The sequence below is a fragment of the Corapipo altera genome, unplaced genomic scaffold (genome assembly GCF_003945725.1).
Source record: "Corapipo altera isolate COAL_440 unplaced genomic scaffold, ASM394572v1 65, whole genome shotgun sequence".
In the NCBI taxonomy this organism is placed as follows: Eukaryota; Metazoa; Chordata; class Aves; order Passeriformes; family Pipridae; genus Corapipo; species Corapipo altera.
This window is the reverse complement of record NW_020884891.1, coordinates 330,948-339,458: the sequence shown is the minus strand read 5'-3', so window position 1 is coordinate 339,458 and position 8,511 is coordinate 330,948. Positions and strand designations below refer to the sequence as shown.

The window sequence follows — 8,511 nt, the reverse complement described above, 5'->3', positions numbered from 1 at the left end:
CCCTGTCCTGCCTTTAGTAATTGTTGTTATGTCCCAGGATTCATATATTATGTCTGGAGGCCACTGTTGATTTGTTTTTGGGGTTTTTTTATTATTTATACAAACAACTCTTGTTTTTATATTTTCTAAAGAAGGAAAAGAGGAACTTTTAAACATTGTATTCCCGTGTTTGCAGGTGTGTATTATGGTACTTGAAAGGAAACAATTTCCACATATATATATATATATATATATATATATATGGTTGATGGAGACCCTTCAGGGTCATGATGTGCAATGAGAAACTCCCAAACAGTTTGTCAAGGCACAACTTTAGTCAGAAACTTAAACCTGAGCCTGAAAATAATCATCTGGTTTTTTACTTCTGGTGAGACCATACAGTCAACAAAAGTTGGGCTGAACCACAGTGACTTTCTCCGTGTTTTTACCAAAATATCACCCACTTGGGACTAAGACCCTGTAGCAATATAAACTAATAGCTTATATTCAGTAGCTGCATTAGTAAAAATGAGAGAAGATATTAAATGGCAACTATTTGGAGTACACCAGGAAGTCCCAGGAAAGCAGGGGAACAGACAGCTTTGGTGCAGCTTCTCCAGGGCTCCTGTAACCAAGGAGTTTCCAGGTCCCCATTGATCATTCCTCTTCACACCATGTGTATAAAATAGCAATTGGAGGCTTCAGGAGTGTCATGTCTGCATGATGAGTCCATCAATTTTCCTTTGGCTGCAGGTTTCCCTTCGGTGGCTGGGAAGTAAATGATGAGAAGCTGAAGGAGAAAGCCGTAAATTACTGGGCTCTGCCAACTCCAATATCCGCAGCCTGACGGCTCCTGGGTTTGACAACAATCTGCTTGTCAGTCTCTCTTGCAAAATATTAACATGCTCAATTATCAGAGGTGTTAGTCAACTGTTAAATCTGAGGATAGAGCAGCCCAAAGGCCAGGGGTGGGCAGGCCCATCTTCCCTTCCTGCTGCAAAGCCTCTGCTAAGGCTCAGGAGCTGCTCCTTCTCTGCCTGTGGTAAGAGTTTCTTCAGGATTAACAGTATTTTTTGGGAAATTCCGTCTCTTTCTATGAGAAAGATGGAAAGCAGGGCACAAGTGTTGTTGCTGGATTCCCCTGGGTGCAGCCTGAATGTCTGGTCTGGGAATGGGCTGTGCGCAGTGCTCCCCAAATCGGTCTCTTTGAACAGGCAGAAAACAAATCCTGTATTTTAACAAAGCCCCCAGGTCTGGGAGGAAAAGCCAGATCACCTTCACTGAAGAGCATTTTAATAGCTAGTAACTCAGGTGTCTCCTAATAGACAGCCCAAAAACTCATCTTTCTCTGAAAGACCCTTTGGGAAAACCATCCCACTTGAGCTTGATTTTCTCTGTCTTCCTGTGCTTTTTCCCCTCAGATCTGTGACCTGGTGCTGGGATTTGGATCTGTTGCATCCATCAGACAGGGAACAGTCTCTAAAGTTGGAGAGAAATTCCCAGTGCAGTAAAGGTGGGTTGTTCATTCTCCCACCTCACCCCAAAAATATGAATTTTAAGATCATTTTACTGGCAATAATGGAGGGAATCCATTTAATTTAAGTTACAAGGCCTCTCAAAAATTCCTATGAATTCCTGTGGCTATAATAAGTCCTCCTGTAATAACATCTCTGGTTAAATAAGCACTGACCACTGGTTTAGAAAGCTCTGAGACACCTCCCATCCACTCATGTTGGCAGGTTTTTTGTAGAGGAGGCATTGATCAATTATTACATTTAATTGTTTGTGTGGAATTTAAAAAGAAAGGTATATTTTTAAGCTCACTACTTTGCCTCAGGCGATGATGATGAGCATTAGTCTGCCTCCTCATGCTGTAAATTAGGATGGGCTACTGCAGATAAGGGTGTTGTGCTAAATATTAGAAACAGTCACCTGGAAACAAATAAAAGGGTGAGCAATAAGCACATGCAAATTTATCCCCCATTTCAAACGTGCTAGTAAATGCTGACTTTCATAGAGGGAATGTGGTGCAGGAGGAGGATGTTGGGCTTTGCAATTACAGTCCCAATCCATTCTCCAAAGATTAAAGTTTTACACAGTGGTTGTTCTGGGGAAATTCGCTGAATCCTAATATTTAAGATGAAAGCATAATGAAGGATGATTTTTTTTTTTTTTTTTTTAAGAATTGTCTGATAGGCTTGATTTGCTGGTTCTCACTGAAGCAAAACTTCCCTCTGACTTCAATTATCAGTAAATTGTGTTGACCTCAATAAGGGTTTTTGCAGAACTGGACCCGTAGCATGAATAGGCTGTTCTGTGCAAAAAAAAGTGACTGCATGGAAATGGCATCTTCTTACTCATCAGTTCTGCCTCCCGAGGGCACACGAGCTGCTGCCTCTGCCTTTAATGACAAAAATGAGCTTTTGCTGCTCTTTCCTCCTGTGAGACCTTCAGAGCTGCTGGGACTGGGCTGAGAATTTGTGCAACAACGTGAGAGTCTGGGTGAGAACCACCCTGTAGGGCAGTGGTGTCCCCCTGGTGCTCCACACCCAGAGGGGTGTGAGTCCCAAAGTTGTCCCCAAAAAGGCTGTGAGCCCCAAGGTTGTCCCCAAACCCCTTTCCCCCCCATCACAATAAATCAACCATCATTTTCCCAGTGGGCTACTCCAAACTGAGAGCTTTAAACTCTCTCTGTTTGACATCCTCCTGATTTATTGCATTTGTAAAGGTGACCTTAAATATTTTAATGGTAATAATTCTTTCAAGGGCTTGAATCAGTAAATGTGCTGTGTTCATATTTTGGCATTATATACTGGAGGCAATTTAATCCATATAAGCAGTTTCAGTGATATTAACACTGTAGGCAAACTGATACTAAAGTTTAAATGTCAGAGAGAGTTTTCATATTACATCTAGTGCAAACAAAGCATTTTTTCTCCAACTACTGACGCATAAAATACCAGGAGATAGTAAAGACAGAGAGTGCCAATGAATCTGAAATAAACAGGAGGTGAAATTTATAGTATTTTCAAATATGTGCCCTATCCAAGGACTGCTGCAGCTGCACAGATCTATAAAATTAGAGATAAGAGGAAAACCTTGTAGTGCTCCACAATAAATGCACCTCCACCAGGGTATCTATCTGGATTTCTGTAACTCCTTGGAGATTTACTGTTTCCCCTTGGATTTATTACCCACTGTGCATACCGTGGATGGTATCTTACATTCCCTCCATTGGCCTGTTCATTATTTAATGACAGGTCCCAGTTATAATCCCTGTGCAGGGAGGGGCCATCACGTGGCCACCCCTCGTAGGAGCAGAGAAGCGCTGGGAGGATCCCACCAATATTTATCCAGTGATGCTCTGGGAGCTGTGGATTCAGGCAGGTTCCCATCCTCTGGCCCCAAAGCTCTGGGTGGCTTCTCACACTCCGTGGCCGGCCGAGACTTTGCCTTACTGGGGAAAAAAGAGCAAGGATTGGGTAAAAGGATGAGTCTTTTATGGTTTCCAGCTTGCAGTGTTGGATAAATGATGGGATGATGATGGACTGGGTGAGATAAATGATGCCTGAGGCTCTCCAGAGCCTGGGAAGGTGCACCTGAGCCCACCAGGAGCTCAGTGGCACCAGCTCATAAAACCTGTGCCATATGGTCAGAAGGTTTATTGCCCATGTGCTGCTGCTGCAACCCCATAAAGCACCAGGGATAACGTGTGTGGAAACACGGGCTGCTTGTTTGGGTGTTTTCCTGTTAAGTAACCTGAGCTGCTCTGAAATGTCCTGCTGGCATCACTGGGCAAGAAAGGGGGCAGTTGTAGGGAGCAACTCACTAAAAATATATAAAGCAAACCATGAGTGATGTGTAGGAAGTCACAGGAGGAGGAAGCACAGGTGCTGTCACAGGGGAAGGGAATGAGCACCGAGAAACAAAATTTATGAGCTAATGATGCTCCTTTTTCTAAGGATTTTTTCCTTGTTTTAAACCCTCTGAAGCTGTGGTGACCATGGCTCCTGGGTATGTCCATCACTGTCACTTAAGTACATGGGATGGGGTAGTGGAATTGGCAGTGCCCCTTTATCCCAAGGAATTTTGGAGGTGCCTCAGACAATTTTAGACAAATCCTGCTCCTGGGGTGGTAAAAAAGGTCCTCAGCCTTCATCCTTCCCTGGCTCCCAGAGCTCCCAAACTAAGCCCTGCTAGACCCTGATGAGATGTCCCAGACCAAACCAAGAAGAGCTCAAGACCCCATGGGAGGGACAGCCTCTGTCAGGAGCAGTTTCTTTAATTATTCACAGAACTCCCCCACAAATAACATCTTCCCAGCAGTGTCTTTGCATCAAGGTGAACTTCTTGCATTCCAGGCTGAAGGAATCAGCTGGACTGGTGCTTCTTCCATCGCCTTTTTGGCCACGACCCGAGCACAACCTGCAAACTCCAAAACCTCTAAAACTGAAAAGGAAGGCGCTCAAAAGCTTGTTGTGAATTTCAATCTTCTGCTGAAACAGAGCCAAGATCATTAATTCATATTCAGATCTCTAATCAATATTTCGAGAAAATCAAAGTGTAAAGCTCAACCTGTATAATGGTGTTTCTGTCTTCATCCTGATTGCACTTAATTTCATCAGGGTCACACTGAAGAGCTCAGCCTTGTTTAATTCTGAACTCCAATGACAGTCAGAGGAACGTTTTTAGCTGTGGCTCTGCAGGGTTTTTTTTTTAGTCAAAAGCAATTAAAAGGCTTTCTTTGGCCTCCTTAATTTGGCAAACTAAATAAGGTGTTCTCGTGGCTTGTTTCTCCACAGAAGATTCTATCAGTGTGTTTAAAATCATTTATAGAATGACTTGTGAGAACTGCTGCCACCTCGATAGATGATACACCAGTAAATTAAAGGCACATAAAATGAGGGATTCTGATAGAATTAAGAGGATATAAATTAATTGGAGACTTTATTGCTGTTTCTGTTTTGAGCAGGGTACTATGGCAGTACATTCTGGCAACAGGCTGGAAAGGTAAATTAATCTTTATGCATCATCATCAAGCAGTGTAAACATGGCCAAGCTTAATTAGGACATAATAGGTTGGTAAGTGTCTGCCTCTCAGAGGTGAGATTGCTCTCTGGCAGGTGATCACAGCCCAGAGGACTATCAGGCAAGGTCTTCTTTCAAAGACTGGTAGTATCTTTGCAAGCCTCTGACAACAAATCCTATGGAAAAACCACACCAGAGGCAGCTTTCCACAGTCCCAGGGACAAACACAAATGAAACATGGCCTGAGATTGCACTACTGTGGCAGTAGAAGCTCTTGTCTTAACTGCAAAAACAGAATAGGAGTCATTCAAACCTCTACCTGGGAGCAGGATGGAGGTGCTGGGCACCCCCAGTTCATCTTCCCACACCTATGGGCACCCTTGGGTGGGCTGGGAGGGAAACCCATGGAGAGGGGAACTGGGCTGAAGTACTCATGTAAAAAGAGCAAATATCTTACTTGACAAATTGTCCTTTAGAAATTATAGCACGTGAAGGAGAGAAATGCAATACAGCATCTCCTTTCCACTTCTATTTCTGATACTAATTTTTGTCATTAGCAGCTCCATTCCTGTGGGTTTATCAACCCACTGAAACCTTACCTCTCTTTTCATGGCAGCATTTGAACTTATACTTACATATACAAGCATATATTTATCCTTACTAGACACGATCTTGCTTCTTTAACAGCCAAAGTTCACTAAAGGAACACAAGACAATAATTTCTATTTTAAAAACAGCTGCAAAATGTAGTTCAGGAACCTCAGGTTACGGGGGGTGGGGTGAGAAATTTTGGGGAACTGATTCTGAGAAGAAAATGTGTTTTATTGAATAGTTTCAGTCAGTCTAGATTTGATGTCTGGGCAGAAGAAAATTCAGGCCAGAAATTAAGTTTTAGTTTTGGGGCAATTTTAGTTTAGTCTGCTTTAAAACTCATATTGTAGTGTATGTTTGGTGTGTCAACACCATGATGGTGACACAGGTATGAACTGGTCAGATGTGGAGTGGCAGATCTTTTTCAAACTGTCAAGCACCAAAAGGTGTCTTAATAACTGGCAATCAAACAGCAGCATGATCTTGAAACCCTTGCTACTTCAAGGCACTGTTTGGAGTTCAGGTTACTTGTCTTTATTTCCTGATAACTCTGCTCAGAGTTTACTGCTGCTCAGTTGTCTCAGGAATTAGGATATGCTTTGAGAGCAGGGGGAGGACTCCCCTGCCAGCACAACTCTGCAGAGCAGAAAACATCTCTCATTATGGAAATTATCATAGATGTTGTATGAAAAGGGGGGGAAAATCATTCTAGAACCATGGCAAAAGTCCACTGCAGAGCACCAAGGAGGCCACTTGAACCCACCTTGATAATCAGAATAAAACAGAAGGGAATACACAAAATGTTAAGTTCTCAACTTTATTTGGTCACTGGCATCCTTGCAGAGGAGTTCTGTGTGCTTTAATTTCTATTTCAGTTCTTCAATTCACTTTTTAATTCCCTCTTTGCTCATTTATTACACGTTTTGCTCATTGTTTCCACCACCTAAAACTAAACCAGTTTAATCCACCAATACCTCAAAGTCAGATTCCATCCCTGCATCTTGCTTTTGCATTTCCACTCTTTGATAATAGCTTTTGCTACCAGCCCAGTTTAAATTCTTAATTTTGTCTAATTCCTCTAAATGCACAATGATTCTTCGACTGGAAAGGAAAGAGAGGAGCTCGGAATGATCCATATGTTGAAGTACTGTATTTTCATCATTTAAATGATGAACTTCCCATCAAATATCCACAAATGTACATTCATGACTCCCATCCAATGATCTATTGGCCAGAGGCACATACATTGTTTTAATTTATTTTGGAGGAAAGGTGCTTTCCTGCCGAGTTTGGATAAGCTTTCTCTGTACCAAACAGATGTTCAATAAAAGAGACTTTACTGAATATGACATATAAACACAGGGAAAGAGAAGGAAGGAAGGAAGGAAGGAAGGAAAACTACAGGCTGTGTGGATTTCTGGTTCATCAAACAACAGGCCACAGTTTTAATCAGGGCCCTGATGTCTTGGAAGAAGGTAATGTTGGCACGTTGCTTGTGGTGGAATTCACTTTGGTGAACCCACTGAGAGATCACGAAGCCTCCCAGTCCTCTGGTGGATATAAACAGTTCCTCCAATCACAGAAAAAACACCTGGAAAATTTTAATTGCATGGTCTGGGAGAATTACAGGGGTTGGTTTGGAGGTGGCACGTGAGGGTTTCTTCCCCACCACCCCGTTTTGCTTTAGGAAGAAAAAAGAGTTTCTTTAAACACCCAAGTCTTGCATCTATTCAGGCTCTTCCTATTTGGAGAGAGGTGCTATTTAAGGAGGCGTTGAGGAGCACAAAGCCAGCCTGATTCATCGGGAGATCAAAGAGGGAATGCTGCCTTTGAGATAAAGGTGGTTCTGCTTTGAAAGGCTTCTCCTTTGTTCAGGAGCTGCCACGGGATGTCCACCCACCCTGAGTGGGAACCTCCTCCTGAGGGACACACAGGGGGAAAAAAGCACCTCCTCTGCCTGCTCCAGGTGAGCTGAACCTCGGGGGCGAAGTGGAAATTTTGGATGTTTCCATCAAAGTGAGACTTCTTGCCTGACCTTCTCCAGACCTTCCCGGCTTCCCGGCCAGATCCCAGCAGGGCAGCACGACGGGGTCCATGATGTGCTCCCACCTCTTGGCAGATAATCACACTCAAAGCTGCATCTTTTCAATTTTAAGACCCCACTGAAAACCTTCTTATTTGCAAGATGTGAATCCCAATGGTGATTTTCTAAGGAAGGCGAATTAACCTTTTCCACCCACTGTGCTTGCCCAGAGCCAACTCATCACCAGTTTTCCTCACTCTACCTTTCAGTACTGATGTGTCAACGTGGGGAAAGCTTGGAGTATTTCAGTACTTCTGGGATCATTTTGGTAAAATCTGGTGATATTGAAGGCAATGGGGAAGCAATAATGTCCCTGTCATAATAAATTATTTTATATCCCAGTCCTCAGTGTGAGCCACCAACCACTCAGAACCAAGTGTGAATAAACAGGAGCCTCCAGTATGACCCTGTGTAGATTTACTGAATCGTTACTACATGTAAGTATCTACAAGCAGGAGCACCAACTCTCCAACACCAGCTGATGAATTCAAACATGAACTGAAGTTTTAAAAACACTGAAGCCTGGGCAGTGTTTTTAACAAGATGGATTGGCAGTTTTAATAATTCCCAGATCCCAAACACATATGAAAAGAGCCCTTGATGAGAAAGGTCTGATTACAAATAACCTGCAGAGAGATGAAAGTTCGTTTTTAATATCTGTTTTTTTAAGTCTGCTTTAGACTTTCAAGAGGCTTCAAAAGAAGGCAAAGACTAGAAAACAGTTTGATTTAATACTGTTAGATGTGTGAAATAAAATGCTGGACAATAAGAGATGTAAAACAAGCAACAAGTGCAAGTGACTTAAATCAAATTAAAGAGCTAATTGAAAA

General features: G+C 42.7%; 1 long non-coding RNA gene across 1 annotated transcript; it reads left to right on the top strand.

The window, feature by feature from the left end:
- The first annotated feature begins 972 nt into the window (after positions 1–972).
- On the top strand, positions 973–8,511 carry LOC113948046. The gene is made up of 4 exons (XR_003527964.1): positions 973–1,021; positions 1,401–1,492; positions 4,952–4,989; positions 7,474–8,511. It is a non-coding gene; the product is annotated as an uncharacterized LOC113948046 (long non-coding RNA).